We start from the raw sequence: 19,142 nt of genomic DNA, 5'->3' as shown, positions 1-19,142 counted from the left end.
AAGACAGAAGAGATTTTCTTAAGACTATAGTTTATAACTTTATAATAATTGACTTTCATTTAAGGCACAAGAATATATGGATTATGGCTCTGGAAGAGTGATTCTTTCCCCAAGTAATATACTGTTTCAAAACACCAGCACATTCTTGCGAGATGCTTAAGACTAAATGGAAATTCTGTTTTGTTGAGTCTGTGATAGAATGTGACCTTCTTTCCATTCAAGCAGTATGGTTTATTATAGATTTATCTAATCCTGTGCTTTGCCTTGTAAAGTATAGGAAATCATGAAATACTTGTTAAGTGGATGAATTAGTGTGTGGGACTAATGTAACCACTTAAATAAATTTCGGAGATTTCTCAAGGTATGAAGAGAAAAAACTTTATTTGATTCTCGAGAATTGGACCCCATTCAGCCTTAAAGATGGAGAATGAGGTAAAAGGACAAAAGACCCTAAGGTCTCATATATCCTAATGTGTTCTACCCCACCACTAACACATCCTCATCAGTGAGGAATGTGGTCTTCACAATCTAAACACATAAGCTAGTCTAGAGGAAAAAGTATATAATTCAAACAGACAGGATTATCCAGAGGAATGTATGGACATCTGGACTTCAACAGCTAAAACAGTGTTAGTTGACTCTTTACATTTGGGTCATGATACCCCAGAAGTTGCTTTTCAGGGGAGGAAGGACAGAAGAGATGTAACACACCGTTCAACTATTTCTAATCTATAATATTCTACTGAAGAAATCTCAGGCCTTATCCCACTCATTAGAAACATTAACATACTCATCTTTATGTTCAGACTTTCTATTAAGAAATTTTCTAGGGGTGGCTAGGTAGTTCAGTGGATAGAGCACTGGCCCTGGAGTCAGGAGTACCTGAGTTCAAATGTGGCCTAAGACACTTAATAATTACCTAGCTGTGTGGCCTTGGGCAAGCCACTTAACCCCATTTGCCTTGCAAAATCCTAAAAAAAAAAATTTTTTTTTTACTTAGTCACCTTAGTTACATGTTATTCTTTCCTCTTGCTTTTTTCTAGTTTAATAGACAAATTTTCTTTTATTTTGAAGGAACTGCAACTTTATTCACATGGGATCACCACTAATATTGTGTGGCTCAAAAGATTACATAGAAAAGCAAGACACCTTTAGTCAGTGGTGATTTGGATACATTTATAACCCATCCTTCTGAGTCTGATTATCCTGCAAGATATGAAACAGTAATTTATATTCTGATCTTTCAGATGGACTGTCCCAAATTCAATCTGCATGGTACAAAGGAAAGCATTCATTTTAAGCCTGACAGGCCATGAGATTATGGAGGTTTAAATGAGATCATCCTTATTGCTTTGTCTTCTCCTCACTTTCCTTGAAGTTGACCTGGACATTAGTGGTTAATAGTTTGTGACCCTAAAGATACTGTGGCATCATCTGTTAATGCTAGCGGGAATGTTGACTTTCACATGGCATGACGCATTTGTTTTCTATAATATTTGCCATTTAAAAGAAATTACCTTCCAACTGAAGTGATAATAGAAAAACAAGTAATGGGAATTGGAATGATGTCACATAAAGTTCTTAAGTAGCTTTTGAAGTCTGCTGGAGCCTAGAAGTACTTTTGTCAAATGAGAACAAATGTTTAAATGCTATCCCTGGATTTGGAAAGGAAGAGAGAAGAAGAGAATGCTAAATATCAGTTTATGAATATGGTCTCCTTTCTGCATGAAGGATAATGTAAATTATTAGGAAGATTGGGCTTGAGGAAATGAAGCTAAATGAAATTAACACTTAGATCTTGGAATCCTCAGTTCTGCTAAGATCCTTAGCAGATCCTATATGTCGTTTCTATTGCTAGTGGTTCCATCATCTAGTGACTTTCATTGTTTTCCCTTATTCTTAAGTATATTGCATTCTATGTAGAGTGTTTTGAATCTTAAAGAGTTAAATATGCCCTTTTGAATGTTTTACTTGAACTTTTTTTTTTTTTTGCAAGGCAATGGGGTTAAGTGGCTTGCCCAAGGCCACACAGCTAGGTAATTATTAAGTGCCTGAGGCTGGATTTGAACTCAGGTACTCCTGACTCCAGGGCCAGTGCTTTATCCACTGCTCCTCCTAGTCGCCCCCTTAAACTTGTTCTTTATTCTGAAACAGTTGTCATGAAAACATGATATTTAGGAGTAAAGCTTGCTTTATTTATTAGCTGTGTCACCTTGACCAAGTCATTAAAGTCCTAGAACCTTGGTTTTTCTGTAAAATTGGAAGGATAACATGTATATTATTTACTTTACAAAGTTGTTGTGAAGAAAGTCCTTTGTAATGTTTCATGATGAGTGGTTCATTGCCTCTAGGAAGCCTAAATATTTCAAAGGAGACTCTTTCCTCTTGGTGGATTTGGTTTTTAAAAGGGCAGGCTTTTTTTTTTTTTGTTTGTTTTTGCTATTACTTATACCATGGTGATATTACTCTCAAGGAAACTGTGAAATTTAAACCAGGCCAGTTTTCTTCTGGATGGCTGACTCATTAAGGTGTTTTGTGGAAAATATTTGATTATCCATTTGAGTTCTGGTTCTCATTTTGTAAGTAGTCACAAATGATCTTTTCTTTTTAAAAAATATTTTACTCAATATTTTTTCTAATTACTTGTAAAAACAATTTTTTAACATTTCAATTTTTAAGATTTTGAGCCCCAAATTCTCTCCCTGAGACTGAAAGCAGTTTGATATAGGTTATACATGTACAGTTCTCTCATGTTTTCTCAATATGCCAGCCTATGTATATAGTCCTGAAAACAAAGACTTTGACTAGAAATTATGATATGTATGAAAAATGACAGCAAGGAAGCATTTCTAGGCCTCTGAGAAACTAAGCACTAATTTGAGAAGACAGAGATTGAAATTAGCCTATTCAGAATATTGACCTCAAGTATAGTTGAAATAGTAAATCATTAATATGTTGAAAATGCTACTGGAGGTATATTAAAAGAGTTTTTAAAGATCTCTCTTTATTGTATAGAAAGACATAATTTTTAATAGTGTATTTTATTCATTAATTAAACTACGGGGAAGTTCAAGCTTCCATTCCAGTCAATGTATGACCATTTACAACATTTAAATCTGTGCTAATCTTCCACCTGATAATGCCTTGCTTCCCTGACTTAAACAGGTACCTATTGTCTCCCCTCAATAAAATACATGCTCCTTAAAAGTAAGGATTATTTCATTCTTTGTATTGCCATCCTCAGTGCTTAGCTTGTTGCCTAGCACATTACAGATGATTAATAAATACTTGTTGATTACTTATTAAGCCTGTCCTCTGTTTAAGGCACTGTGCTTTTTGTGCTTTGCACATCATGCACTTAAACTTACTCTAGGCATTCTTCAGCCTCATGCTGTAGGTTATTTCTGCATCTCACTTCTTAAAAGGGTACTTAATTGTGACTTCTGAATCAATGAAATGAAATAAAAGATTTGTAATTATTTTTACTAATTAATACAGTAAACTCTGAAAGTAAATTCTTCAAGAATATTTGCATTTGGCCCCCTTTTCTCTGCATTAGTTTAAAGTATATATTTTAACATAGTTATTTTTGTAGGGATTAGGGAAGAAAGATGAGAGGAAAATTATAATTTATAATTAACTGCCAATTTATATTTCACGATTACAGTAGAATGAAACAAGAACACATTTAAAATTTTCCTTAAGACCATGGAGAAATGTTAGAATTAGGTCTTGTAGATCTTAGGTCTAGGGCTGACAATCTTTTATTTTTTACTTTTCAATTAACAAGCATTTATTTTCTCTTCCTCTAACAGCAAATAAATCTTGGTAACAAATTTGCATAGTTCACAAAAGAAATTCACACAGTGGCAATATCCAAAAATGTGTATCCAATTTTACATTTTTAATCTATCCCTTCTCTTTTTAGGTGAGACAGCTAGGTGGTACGGTACAGAATGTCCAGCCTAGAGTCAGAAAGACTCATTTTCCTGAGTTCAAATCAGACCTCAGACACTTAGCAATTGGGTGAATCCGGGCAAGTTACTTAACCCTATTTGTCTCAGTCTCCTCATCTATAAAATGAGTTAGAGAAGGAATTGTCAAACCACTCCAGTATCTCTGCCAAGAAAACCCCCAAATGAAGTCATGAAGCATTGGACATGACTGAAAAATGAATCAACAACTATCTCTTACCATGAAGCAAGTAGTATTTGGTATCATTGGTCTTTGGGAATGATGATTAGTCATTGTGTTTAGTTCTTGAGTCTAAGATGTAACTCTTTACACTTTACATTCTGTTTTTACTTCACTTATCATCACTTCATACAGATTTTCTCATGTTCCTTGGATACCATTCCTTTTAGCATTTCTTGGGGCATCTTGGCATTCATTATATTTATATACCATAATTTGTTCAGCCATTCCCCAATTGATGGGTATTTCTCCTTACATTCCCTGCCCCCCAGTTTCTAGTTCTTTGCCAACACAAAGAGAGCTTTCAGTTTTTTTGTACATATAAATCTTTTTTTCTTTCTTTGATCTCTTTTTGATATGACCCTTAAAGTTGTATAGCTTTGTCAAAGGGCATATCCAGTTTAGTAACTTTCTGAGTATTATTCCAGAATGCTTTTTAGAAAGACTGAATTGGTTTCCAGTTCTACCAACAGTGCATCAATATGTACATTTTCCTTTGCCCCTCTAGCATTTGTCATTTTCCTCTTTTTTTTTCATCTTTGCTAATCTGATAGGTATGAGGTTAAACCTCAGAGTTGTTTTAATTGATATTTCTCCATTGTTTTCTAATGTTTGTTGACAACTTGGGTTTCATTTGAGAACCATTTATCAATTGAAAAATATTCTTTTTTATGAATTTGAATCATTTTTAATATAGCTTGGAAAGGAGACTTTTAATTGACATTATTTTAGATATTATATCCCAAGTTGCTAAACTTAATTAATAGGGTAATAACATTGGATTTTCAGGTAGGTTTGGCTCTCTTATACTTGCATATTTGCTAAAATAAAACTTTAAAAAAGGTACCCAAATATAACCCCAACACAAAATATCACTAAGAAATGATCTGCTTATATGATGAATCAGCAGCAGCCTTTATTAGACACTTGCCAATTGTTGATCCTACCCACTTTCCACGTCCTCATTTCATCATAGTCTGCTGCCATACTACTTTATATTATTGCCTATGTTTTCTATCATATTGGTCTAGGTTTCTGAGATAGAAAAATAACTTAATAATGCAAGTGCTGTCATTGAACTGTTGTGCTGATTTAATTGCAAAAGCAGTTATAGAGGGGATTAACACACTGAGATCCTATTTTTAAGGAGTTTATAGGTGAAAGGTACATAAATACATGATAAAAGTTTTGATTAAATGCAACTCTGAACTGTGTAAATAAGTACTATGGGAATAAAGGTGAAGAAACAAAATTAGGTCTTAAAGGACTGAAGGCATTTTATTAGTTAAAGAAAGGTCAGGGGAATTATATTCTAGGAAGGCAGAGCAACTTGAACAAAAAGATTGGGTTTGAGAATAAGCAAGTTATGTTTTCTGGTTAATAGAAACAGAGGACTCAGTTTTATGAGTTGTGGGAGGGATAGATTAGAGTCACTAATATAGAAAGTATTGTGATTTAACTGGTCAGATGTCCCCTCCACCAATGCAGGTTACAACCCAGCTCCATCCTATTATACAATCTTCAAGAGTTGCTATGGCAAAAGTTCATCTGTCATCTGTCCCTCAATTTGGGTCTTTAGGCAGCAGACTTTCAGTCTTCAGATTGTACTCAAGGTATTTCTAGGTGGTTAGGAGCTGTCACACCTTTCAAGAACCCAAGGTCCACCTCCCAATCACAGTGAAGAATTAGAGACAAAATTTAATGGAGAAACACCACATCACATTTGTATATCTTGCTGAAGGGTTTGAACTCTTAACAATAACAAGAATAAATAATAATAATAACCCCCATTGAGGTATCATTTTAAGATTTCCAACATACATTCTTAGCATCAAACCTTTGAGAGGTTTCTGAAAAGTTAATTGACTTGCCTGGGGTCAGAGAACTAGTGTAATTGGATCCTAGGTCTTCCTATTCTTAAATTCAATGCTCTGTCTACTACATCATGATTAACAGACGAAAGGTTTGAAATTTGACTTTAATTCTTTGAGAGGCAATCCAGAGACATTGGTGAAAAAGAAGCAGTAAACTGAATAGAAGGGGGGGGGGGATCAAAAATTAATTCCCCATGTAGTGTAATTGGGAAAATAAAAACTTTGATATAAAGAAATAATTTGGAAGCAGTTGGTTTGAGCCACAAGAAGATTACTATTTATATAGTTTAGTGTTTCTCTTAGAGTGGATCCCATGAGCCTCTCTTCAAAGGCTTAAAATACAAGTTAGTTTGTTCACAGTGACAGCTATTAGAATGGGCAAGTGATCAAATTGCCTGAGAGGTTAGGACAAGTAAGACAGGCCTTTTGGACCAAGTATGATAATACAACTGGTGGCTTACAGAAAGCTATTCTATCTCTACCTCTTGCTTGGTAATGTCATGGGAAATCCCAAAAGTCTCTGGAGGTGATCTTGAGCTCTGAGATCACTGGTTCAGAAGCAGTGAGAGACGCACATAAAGAATCATCTCTCAATCAGGAGTTAAGGGGCTTTTATTGACACTTAGTAAGTGGAGTCAAAAGGTGGCTCAACTAATTGACTAGGGAAGAGGAGACTGCTTTTAAGAAGAAATTTTGGATGTCAGTCGGACCCATATAGCCTAAGGAATTTTCCACTTGTGAAGGGCCCAAAGTTGGAGTTCAGAGGAAAGAGAGGAAGGAAATCAAGAAGACTCTGTCCAAAGTCCATGGGTCCCATAGATAGAGGAGATAGTGCTTTCCCAGCTTGCACCCAGGTCTGAGTCCACAATTCTCGCTTAGACCTCCCCTGTATTCTCATGCAGCACAGAAGGTTCTCTATAATAGGGAAACATTTTCTCATGGGTGAGAGAAAAAGCTTTTTTATGTAATCTATTCTTCACCAATGTCTCTTGATAGATTCTCGATGAATTCAAGAGACATTTCAAACCTTTCAGTCCAGCTAGGCTAGAGCAGATTTAACAGTTAACTTTGAAATGGTACAGAATTTTAACTATCTGTTGTTTGCTACACTAAATTCAAGTTAAGCATTTCTATTATTGCGGTTAACCTCATTAGCAGGGAATGTGTTAATATTCCTTGGATAGCTGGTTTTGGAGACAGGTTCGTTTGACCTGGTGAAGGAAGATTTTTCTGCAGTGAAAAAATGGACCTTGGAGAAAAATGATTATAAAGAAGTTTTTATAGTGATTGCTAGAAGAGAAAGATGGACATAAAGGAAAGTTTCATTAGCAATGGTTACAGAATATTCTATGGTAGTTTTAGGTGTTAATGCATATGACTTGTAAATAAAATGTCTATGTTGTGGTAGAGTTACCTAGAGACAGGTAACTATTGGGAGATGATAAGAAAGTACCTGTGTTTATCAGTTACTTTATTAATTAAAGAGTTCCCTAATTAAAAGGTGAGTTTTTTGTTTCTAATTTGTTGTCATTTCAAAGAGCTACTATAAATATTTTTGTATATATGGGTCCTTTTCAATTTTATTTTATTTTCAGGTCTGAACTCTCTCCCTGCCATTGAGAAAGCAAGAAAAACAAAACCTCTGTTACAAACATGTGTAGTCAAGCAAAGCAAATTTCTATATTAGTCACATCCAAAAAAAATGCTTTAATCTATACTTTTGAGTCCATCATCTCTCCATTTAGAGGTGGGTAGTACACTTTGTCTTCAGTCATCTGGAATCATAGTTGAAAATTGCATTGATTAGAGTGCTGAGTTTCTCTGAAATTTTGCTATTCATCTTTTTTTTTTAGCACAATTACATTTCATCACAATCATCTACCATAAACTTTTTCATCTCTAACCTCTGTTTCTAATTTGTTACCACAGCTTAGCTTGTAAGTGTTATAAGTGGAATTTGAACACAGTTCTTCCTGTTCTAGGCCCTGTACTCTGGAGTGTCTGAAGTCAAATCCTGGACCTTCCACTTTATTACCTGTGAGAGTTGGAGAAATTTGCTTGCTTTGGCTTTCAATTTTCTCATTTGTAAAATGAAGGAAATGAAAAGAAACTTTTGTATTCTGCAATTTAAGATCAGTGAACTTGTGATTGATACTAATGAATCACTTCCTTCACCTCTTTAATATAGATACATATAAATACAACATATATGAAATAAATTGGGGGTGCTTGATACAGAAAGTGACATTTGAGATGAACCTTAAAGGAGAAACAGAGGTTAGAATTATCACTAACTTTATCTCTGATTTTGGAAGGGACTTTGGCATTTATTTTAGGCATCCCCTTTTATTTATGCTAACCAGGAGACTGGAGTGTTGTTATAAAAGTTTAGGCAAGAAAGGATGAGAACTTGAAAAATGTGGGAGTGTGAATGAAAAAGAAAGCATGTAAAAGTAAAAACGAAGAACTTGATAACTTATGGGATAGCTAGCTCTATATTTGGGGTATGGGAGAGGGAAGAATCAGGGGTGGTGCCTTTAACTGAAATAGGAATGTTAGGGGCAGGGTAGAATGAGGAGGGGAAATAAGTTCTCTGGTAAACCCATTTTAAAGTATCAGTAATCTTAATTTTTATCTAAAACTATGCTATTTTGATTATAAATTTAGCTTTATGGATATTAGAGGTAAACAAGTAACCTCTAGGACTTATAAATGAAATTATCAATCACAGTCCTGATTAGGGAATAGAAATTAGTTATCTCAGAACAAGTTGGTCATGAGACAATTGTCTTAATTGAAATGCTGAGAAAGATACCTGTCTAAATCATTGACCTCTTTTAAGTTATTCCCTAGTGATCCACATGATAAAAAATCTATATTTATGCTGTCCACATGAATTTAACTATGATTAATTACATTTAGTCTAATTGGAATTACTAATTGATTTAAGACTGCCAGCATGACACCTTTTGTAGTCCATTATCCAAAGATAGCAAACAGTGGGCAGGTGGTTGGATCCAGCTAGTTTGTGTTAGTTAATTAACTAAAATTTTATTTCCCCAAGGCTCTATACTGACCGCTTCTCTCTTCTCTGAAGTTGTAAAATTCTGTCATTTATACACTAATGATATACCTTATATCTGTTCCCTTCTCCTTATCTCTTACTAACTCCCAAACTGACATTTCCTGATAGTGTGTCCCCTCATCAATCCCAAGTAATCTTCTTAATGCACTGTTATGATTCTTTCACTATCACTCTTAGTAATTTCATCAGTTCTAGTGGGTTCAACTATATCTTTCTGCAGATGACTCCCTATTTGTATAAACAGGCTTGAATTCCAGTTCAGTATCACCAAGTACCACCTAGGAATTTACACCTCAAATTCAACATGACCAAAATTGAATTCCTCACCTTCTCCTACATCCTTCTCTCTTCCTTATATTCTTCTTTGTTTTGAGGACACCACCATCATTTTAGTCACACAGATTCACAACTTTAGAGTCTGCTCAACTTTCCCCAATCCCTCACTCATTATATCTGTCAGTTGATAAATCTTGTATCTTCTTCTACAATATTTCTTGCCTCCATCCTATTTTTCATTCATAATGAAATTCAAACCCTAGTCACTTTCTACAAGGATTATAGCAGTATCTTTATATCTGTACTCCCTACTTTCAACCTGTTCCCTCTCTCCTGTATATTCCTTATAACTTCCAAATTAACATTCCCAAGATAGAGCTTGAAATTCTTAAGTGGTTCACTTTTGCTTGTAGGGTAATATATATACAAATTCTTTACCCTGGAATTTAAAGTCCTGTACAGTGTGGGTCATGTTTACCTTTCTAGACTTGTTTTATATTATTCCCTTTCATGTATTCTCTTCCAGTCAAATTAGCCTACTTATTTTCCTCAAATTGTGGACATTCTTTTGCTCATTTCCACATTTTTGTACAGACTGGGGCATCCTTACTTGCAATACTTTCTCTCTTCCCCTCTTAGAATTTCTGTTTTTTTTAAAGGCTAAATATATGTTCCTCTGCCTATATAAAGCCTTTTCTGACCATCCCAATTTTATTTCTAAAATTGTATGTGTCCTAGTCAAATGTAAAGTCCTCTGAACTCAGAGATTTTTATTTTGCCTTTATGTTCATAGTACCTAGTATAGTATCTTTCACATGCTTGAAATTAAATACATGATTGTTGATAGGATAATTATACAATAATAAAAATATTGTATGGAAAAATGTGAAAAATTTATGAAATTAGATTAATGTAATAATCAACCACAACTTCAAAGGACAGGACTAATGATAAAGTGTACTTTCCACTTCTTGACAGAGAAGTAATGAATGGTCCTGGGACAAAGAACAAGACCGTTGTTTTCAGAAATGGTCCAGGTGTGAACTTGTTTTGATTGTGCACATTTGTTGTAATCTTATCCAGCAAATATTAAGTACCTACTGTGTGCCTGACACTGACTGATCCTGGGGATATACAGTTAATAAAAAGAAGAGACTGTCTGCCCTCATGGAGCTCCCAGTCTAAATGGTGAGACAACAGGCAAAGGGAGGCAAAGAAAGGTACCCAGCATGGAGGGGTGGGGAGGAAATCTTGTTCTATAGAGTTGAAGTCAGGCAAAGTGGAATGAATTGAGTCTAACCCTTTATAACAAAAGGCATTGGGAGGAGTTAGATACTTTGTCCTCTAATTAGAGCAGAGAAGAGGCTGAGAAGTGGTGTAAATCCAAGGGTATGAGTTATCGGCATGGTGGTGGTGAGCTTATTCTAAGAGGAGCATCTTGTTCCTTGGAGTTGAAATCATTAGGAGCTTGACCACTCAATTTGTTACATTTTTCCACCTCTCCATTGTCTCCACTGAGAGGAGTAGGTGGGTAATAGTATTGTCAGAAGTGGGGGGGGGAGAGTCAGTCATTGAAGTATTGTAAATAATCTACAGAAGTACTGACCATCGAGTTCTATTCCTGTTTTCTCTGCTACTGTAAAGTTGAGGATATCTTCAGCTCTGGGGTTCTGAACTATTAGTGGGTTAAGCTCCAGATTTGTGAACTAAGTTTGACATTAATGTAATGAGTCTCCGGGAAATGGGGAGGGAATGAGAGAAAGCCACCAAGTTACTTAAAAGGGGGTAAACCAGCCAAGGTTGGAAAATGGGGTATTGAATTAAATTGTTGATTAGAATAGGCTGAATCCCTGAGTTGATCTTCCACTTCTAGGCTGAGAAATTTTGATGATCCAGTCTTTAAAACAAACAAACAAAAAACTATAGAAATGAATAGAAAAGAATATTGCTGAGTAAGATACTTCTGAAAGTGATATAGAATTTTTTTTTTAGATTTTTGCAAGGCAAATGGGGTTAAGTGGCTTGCCCAAGGCCACACCACTAGGTAATTATTAAGTGTCTGAGACTGGATTTGAACCCAGGTACTCCTGACTCCAAGGCTGGTGCTTTATCCACTATGTCACCTAGTCACCCCTAGTGATATAGAATTTATGGGACTATACATTATTAGAGCTTTGCCATTTCATGTATAATCCTCATTTGGATTCTATTTGTACATGGCAGTGCTCATTTTATTTAGTATTTGTTAAGTTCAGCATAAAAAAAATTGGAACAATTATTGAATTGAAATTGTTTTCTAGAAATTGAAGGTGAGGTCAGATGGAATAACATTTGGATATTGTACCATTTATCATAGCTAAAAGAATGGAGCTTAGCAAAAGCATGATTGTGTTGAAATGACAAAATGTTGTGTTCAAAAAAGGAGAGAATCTCATAGTGAGCTTTCTTAGAATGCTGTTTACAAGATATCATTCACTTGTTTTTTGTCCCTTTTTAAAATTTTTAGTCACTGCCCTTCTGTGGAAAATATAAATGTGAAGCATTCTTTAGATTAAAACCTTGTGTAGATTAAAACCCTTTGGTCAATGTGAGCATAATATGATTTAGTTACTTCCCAATATCCATACTCTACCTCTTGGATCCCCCACAATGTATCCCCCAAATTGTACATGTATGTAGAGTGAAAGGATTGATCTGGGGAAAGGCATACAGAAAGGAGTGTCAGGAATTCCTACTCTCCCTTCTGTTATGTCAATACCATTGAATGAGCAGACTGAAAAAGGCAAGATTGAGAGTGAGAGTCCAGTATGTGCTAAAAATGTTTTGCTGAAATAGGCAAAGTGTGACTTCAAGTGATGACTTAATGCTTCTACTTGTATCCCTAGTGGATTCCTCATTGGAAGGTGCTGTGGTATGTGTGTGGTGTATGAAATGGGATCAGGGCAAATAAAGAGGATGGGGGTGTGTGTCTATGTGTGTATGTAAAGTAGTATAGAGACTATGATATTGTTTATCATTGTATTGATTTTCTAATGCTTAGGGTTTTTGACAGGTCACAGCAAAAGTTGAAGAAGTAAATTTTAACATTGCTACTGTCTCAAACCTCTCAGGAAATTAGTCATTTTTCCATCTATGGATAGATAATCTTTTTTTATTAAACTGTGACCTGACCAGAATTGCATACCCAGCTTACAGTAGGGGTGTAATTTCAGCAACCCAATGCCTGACTTCTATTTTTATTTAAATGTTCAGGCATGTGTGTGCAAACCACTGTGGTATTTCATATCGGAAGTTGCTGTCTGGTACTTGTCTCACCCTCCACCCCCACCCCACTGCTGGCATCTGGCACTATGCATTTCTTATTAGTAAGAATATGGGCAGTCTGAGTATATTGCTTTTTTGCAGAATGAGAGGGGAAGAGGGATAAAGAAAAGGAAAACATGCTTTTAAGTAATCTTTGATTAGGGTATTCTTAAGGTCAATTCTTTCTGACCCACGATTTAGATCTGATGATAGTTTCTTATTTTACTTATAGACATAGTTTCATTATTGTTAAATAATCCTGTTCTTTGCACTTTAAACATCAGGAAGCTTTTTTTTGCATTCTTGTTGGTATCTTCTATAGGCCATCATAATTCAAAGCAGACTTAGGCTGCAGGGACTAAAGTAAATTTGAAAAATAAGTTTATATTGTTTGTGAGAGCTTTTTTGTGATATATGTTTGTTATAGTAAATTTAAAATTCATTGTCTTGGTGATTAAGCATTTGGATTTGAGAATTTTGAGAAATATATATGTATATGTATGTATATAGGCTTTTGAGTATGATCTGGACATAACTGTAAGAGCCATGCAGAGGGCATATCCCTCTGCTTTCACTTACTCAAACAACCAGGATCCAAGAAGTGATATTTCTCTTCCAAAGGATTACTAAGCACGTACATAAGCCCTCTGTTTGCTTTTGCTAAGGGGGAATATAAAACCAAAGTTAAAAACTTGAGAACTCTTTCTGTCTGATCAGTGTTACAAACTTGGTGGTTCTCTGTTACCTGGAGCCTTTTTCCTGTGCTCTGATTTCTGAGTTCCTGATCTTTTCTAGGCAGTTGGTGACCATAATGATGACATCATCTCTTTATAGTTATATAGCATACTCTGGTTTCTAAAGGGATTTCATATTATCTTATTTCTTTATTGGAAAAAATTATTGATGACTTTTGTTTATATGAGAGCTTTCTCTTGATATATTGGCACACCTAACCATTTGCCTGCCCTTGTAACAATTTAAAAAATAATTAAGCAAAAGCACCTGACATAATGATTGAACATAATAATGTATTTAATATCAATTAATCAATAAATATTTATTAAACTCCTCCCATATATCAAGTACTGCTAAATACTGGGGATACAAAAAGAGGCAAGCAGTCTTTCCAGTCAAGGGAGAGAAGAGACTTTCTTTTCCAGGATCTCCCTACATCAGGGAATTATAAGTCTGGATCAATAATTTGATGATCTGTGCTTCTAGTTAGGGGGTAGAAAAGGCCCCTCCTCCAACACTTTAAGAAGAGAGTATTGGAGAGAAGAAGGTGATCAACAATATCATACCATATTTTGGATATGGTTTCATTTTTTATAACTGCAGTGGAAATGCATATGATGGGTATATGTTTTAACTACATTAGATTGATTCAAATCATCTGGTCTTGTCTAGAAAGAACCAGATTAAGGTGATTTCAGCTGTGAGTTGAATGCTATATTTTGCCCCAACCATGTCTTACATTGCTTACTTTTGTTGTGTTTTGATTTTTGTGGTTTTGAGGAATGAATATTACACCAAAGAAGCCATGCAAAAATTTTAGCTGTTAGAAGAACACATTTTAATAACTATTTAGAGATATTGAAGTTGTTGGTATGGAAAGTTAGGTATTTCAAGAATCATTTAATTCCACAGTGAAACTAGATCAGTCATATTGGTCCTGGAGAGGGAAATGGGATACTCCTTTTTCTGCACTGTCACTTTCAGATTCCCTTTACCTTCTTCAACCTAGCATTGTTTCTTGCTTTTTTTTAAAATTTTTTTTGTTTTTACAAGGCAATAGTTACCTGCCCAAGGTCACATAACTAGGTAATTATTAAGCATCTGAGGTCACATTTGAACTCAGGTCCTCCTGACTCCAGGGCTGGTGCTTTATCCACCGTGCCACCTAGCTGTCTCCTTTCTTCCTTTTAAATATACATAATTAAAATTTCTCACTTAATCCAAATTATATTAGTTATACTATAGTGACTAATAGGACATTGTCCCTTGATCACTAAAGAAGTTCATCCCCCGGGCTCACCATCTTCCACTCCTCTCCAACTCCTGCCCTTAATCCAGAGAACTTTAATTTCCATGTAGATCAGGGGTAAGGAACCTTTTGTCTGCCAAGGGCCATTTCGTTATTTATAACATCATTCAGTGGCCATCCAAAATTATCAATTTAAATTAACTTTAATTAACTTACCCCTAATGTGAGTCCCTCTTTTAATTTCTATGACAGTACCAGACCACAAGATTTTGGGGGCCTTCTATGGTTCAAAGGCTAGAGGTTCCCCCCCCTCCTGGTGTAGATGCTCCTTCATCTTCCTAACCTCCCAGTTTCTCAAGCTCATTCCTTCTCATTCCCATGAACTCCTTCCTTCCATCTCAGTCACAAGTAGTCCGATTGCACAATTGTGCCTGTGATGTCACTGGGTCTCTTAAAAAATGAAGGCTGAACTGGAATATGGTTAGGGATGGCAATTTCCACTTCTCAGATAATAAACATTTCCTCTTCTGACTATAAAGTTCTATCTTGTCATCACTTTTCGTACTTCATTCCTCCTAAATTTTTTGCCTCATTTTGATCTCCAAACTCTCCATTCTCAAAACTTTCTCAGGCCATAACTGTGCTCTATGACTTGAATCCTTCACCCTTCTTCAACCCCAAAGTTAAACATTTCAACTCTACACTGATTCTGCTCTCAAATCTCTTTCTTTCTTGTCCTATTGTGACCCTTCTTCTGTTGAGTCTCAGCTCTGTTCCTACTTATAAATTTCTAATCATGGGAACTTATACAACTGTATTAAGTTAGTATTTTGTAAGTTTCTTTTATTTAACTTTTATAGACCCTCACTGTCACAAGACAATCTTTATTTCTCTCTAAATGATTTTTTATCTCCCCTTGAAGCTATTCCAAATTTAATTTGTCCCCCTTAAGTCTCTTATGCTTTTTTTCTTTCCCCACTCTCAGCTGAGGACCATGCCTTTTATTAAGAAAGTTGAAGGTTCTTTGATGTTAGCTTTTTCTTCTTCTGTTCTCTTTACCTCAAAACCCCTCAACATCATCTGTTAATATGTCTTCCTTTCTTAAGAGTAGGGACTATATTTCCAGCTCTAGTCTCTCAAGTGAGATTTAGTACTGTATTAACATTTGCTTATTGGGCATTTCAAACTGGATGATTTGGAGACAACTTAAACTCAACATGATCCATTTTTTCCCCCTAAATCAATCTCTCTTCCAGACTTCCTATTTCTTTTATAGTCTTTATCATCCTTCCATTCCCCTATGTTTATAACTTTAACATTATCTCAGACTTGTCATTCTTCCTCACATATCTAGTCAGTTTACATATCTTGCCATATCTCCGCCAACTCTCAAGTTCACCCTCCAAAGGGTGAACTGCTGCCAAAGTAGTTTTCCTTTAATAAATATCTGACCATATGAACCTCTTATTTAGGGGAACCTAGAGACTTACTATTGCTTTTAGCATCAAATGTCAACTCCATTGTTTAGTTTTTAAAGTCCTGTACAATCTGACTCCAGTCTCTCTAGCTTCATTGTACAATTCTTGTCTTTCTGCACTTTGTAATCCACTCAACTAGTATGTGTTCTCCCTCATCCTTTCTTCTCCCTCTCCTCCTCTATACTAAACTGTTAGTATCTGCTCTCCCTCCCAAGCTGCTTTTGATTTAGCTATTTTCTTAAAATCATAATACATTTATGTGGTATATATATATATATATATATATATATACACATATATATTTCCTTATGATCTCCATTAGCATCTAAACACCTTGCTAGTAGAGATTTTTTTTTTGTACTAGTTAGTACAATTTCTGGAACTTACCACAGGGCTTAGCATATAGAAGATGCATAATAAATGTTTATTTAAAATTAAATGACTTGTTAATGTCAAGTTGAATTTGGATGTATGTCTTCCCAACTCCAAATCTAGCACTCTAACCCCTGTGCTTTATATCTCTTATTCTTCCAGTGAAGATCTAATGGAAATGTAAATAAAATACTAATTATGCTTGGAGTGGGCCCAAAGAAGAATTTATTTTTGAAGAAAAATCTAGGCCAGTCATATAATGGGTCTGTTATTAAAGGTTCCCATGGAAATGTTATAAATATAAAAGAACATCAATCTTTGATTAGATCAAAGGGAAAGGGGAAAAGAAAAAAGAATAACCGGGATATCTCACATCAGTTGTCTGTATAAAGGTGAATGTGATACAATTTCAGTCCATTAATGAATCAAGAGAGATTAAATTGGCATCCTTTCTACAGTGGTCTGAACTTATGGATTCCTTTTGAATTATTTTAGAAAAAGCAAGGTAAAGTAGGGCTCTGAACAATTAGAAAAGGATAGAGATCTTGTCCTTGTAACAAGGAATTTACAATCAGTAAAGGAATTCTTGGACAAGATGGGCTGATCGTGTTGTTAGAGTGCCAGAAGTACACTTGCCAAAAAGACTATTTTGTGGGAAACTCACACAGGGCAAGCATTCACAAAAGGGGTCAGAAAAAGTGATACTGGGATACACTGAAGGTCTCTCTTAGGATCTTTGGAATTGACTGTACCCAGCTTAGGCATCTCCTCATCAGAGAGGGTACTGAGCTCTATAAGAAGGGCACCATTGAAGCAACTCATAGGAAACATGACATTCAAAAATTTAGATGTTCACATGGACTATTTGTGCCCAACCTGTGGTAGAGCATTGTGAGCTCATATTGGACTGTTCAGCCACAGTCAGTCACACTGTAATTTGTCTCAAACATAGCGATGTCATTTTGGTCTTCTTTGATAATGAAGGACAAGAACCAACTAATCTTGGGCAAATAGAATATAATTACTAAGACCTGGCAAATACTGCCCAGCAGGTCCCTTTTTAGTCTCTTGGAAATGAGAATGCACTGAAAATCTGGAAGGAAATGAAATCATGTAGGAAGGATAGTATTTAAAAAAGTTTAGGCAAGTCAGTTTCTCTTTTAAAATATTAACTGCAAAATAAGTGAGCTAAATAAAGTTCTGTCTGAATTTACCAAATGATGTGGTTTACTTTGAGTGAAAGGTCTTCACTTTACAAAAGATAAACACTGTCTGTGGAATGAATATGAGAGTTCAGAATATACTAGCAAAGACTTTGAAGGCCATTCTTTTTTTTTTTTTTTTTGCAAGGCAATGGGGCTAAGTGGCTTGCCCAAGGCCACACAGCTAGTAATTATTAAGTGTCTGAAGCTGGATTTGAACTCAGGTACTCCTGACTCCAAGGCCAGTACTTTATCCACTGTGCCACCTAGCCACCCCTTGAAGGCCATTCTTATGCTATTTTAAAATTAATATTTTATTTGTTTTCCAATTATATACAATAATAATTTCTACCTATCATTTTTGTAAGATTTTGAATTTTACAATTTTTCTCCCACCCTCCCTTCCTTCCTCTCACACCCCCAACAGAAGGCAGTCTGATAATCTTAACATTTTTCCATGCTATATATTGATCAAAATTGAATGCATTGAGAGAGAAATCAAATCCTTGAGGAGAAAATAAAATATTAGAGATAGCAAAATTATGTAATACATAAGACATTTTTTTAAATTGAAGGTAAGATACTTTGTTCTTTGTTAAACTCTGGGTCTTTCTCTGGATATAGATGATATTCTCCATTACAGGTACTCTAAAATTGTCCCTGGTTATTGCCTTGATGGAATGAGCAAGTGCATTAAGATTGATCATCACCCCCATGTTGCTATTGGGTTTACAGTGTTCTGTTTCTGTTCATCTTGTTCAGCATCAGTTCATTCAAGTCTTTCCAGGCTTCTCTAAAAACACATCCCTCTTGGTTTTTAATAGAACAATAGTGTTCCATAACATACACATACCACAATTTGTTCAGCCATTCCCCAATTGAAGGACATTCACTTCATTTCCATTTCTTTGCTACCACAGACAGGGCTTCTATGAATATTTTTGTATAAGTGATGTTTTTACCCCTTTTCATGATCTCTTCAGGATATAGACCCAGTAATCATATTGCACATTTTTATTGCCCTTTGGGCATAATTCCAGATTGCTCTCCAGAAAGGCTGGATGAGGTCATAGCTCCACCAACAATGTATCAGTGTCCCAGATTTCCCACATCCTTTCCAACATTGAACATTGTCTTTTCTGGTCATATCATCCAATCCCATTTTTTTTTTTTGTGGGACTAAACTTTCTTTTTTTTTAATTTAATAATTATTTATTCTCATTTTGTACAATTTTTATGGATTAATAAAATATTCTTATTTAAGAGTAAACAAAATACCCCTCCCCCAAAAAATATAGACTCATTTGAGCAAGAAAGTAAAGGGAAGAAAAAAATTAAAATTAAAATAATAATAGTAATAATTGTAGGTATGGC

At 35.2% G+C, this 19,142-nt stretch overlaps 1 protein-coding gene across 5 annotated transcripts in view; it reads left to right on the top strand.

Moving 5' to 3' along the window:
• SLC66A2 (solute carrier family 66 member 2) overlaps positions 1-19,142 on the top strand; it is a 215,025-nt gene that overhangs the window by 152,691 nt on the left and 43,192 nt on the right. The window contains exon 6 of one of the 5 annotated variants that reach the window (XR_012472121.1): positions 7,664-7,815. The exons of the other annotated variants lie outside the window; for them this stretch is intronic. The gene's annotated coding sequence lies outside the window, so the exon portion shown is untranslated. The remainder of the gene's footprint in view (positions 1-7,663; positions 7,816-19,142) is intronic. 5 annotated transcript variants of the gene reach the window in all.

Source organism: Macrotis lagotis, chromosome X, assembly GCF_037893015.1.
Source record: "Macrotis lagotis isolate mMagLag1 chromosome X, bilby.v1.9.chrom.fasta, whole genome shotgun sequence".
NCBI lineage: Eukaryota > Metazoa > Chordata > Mammalia > Peramelemorphia > Peramelidae > Macrotis > Macrotis lagotis.
Note: the sequence above shows the minus strand (reverse complement) of the source record. Positions and strands in the feature narration are given on the sequence as shown.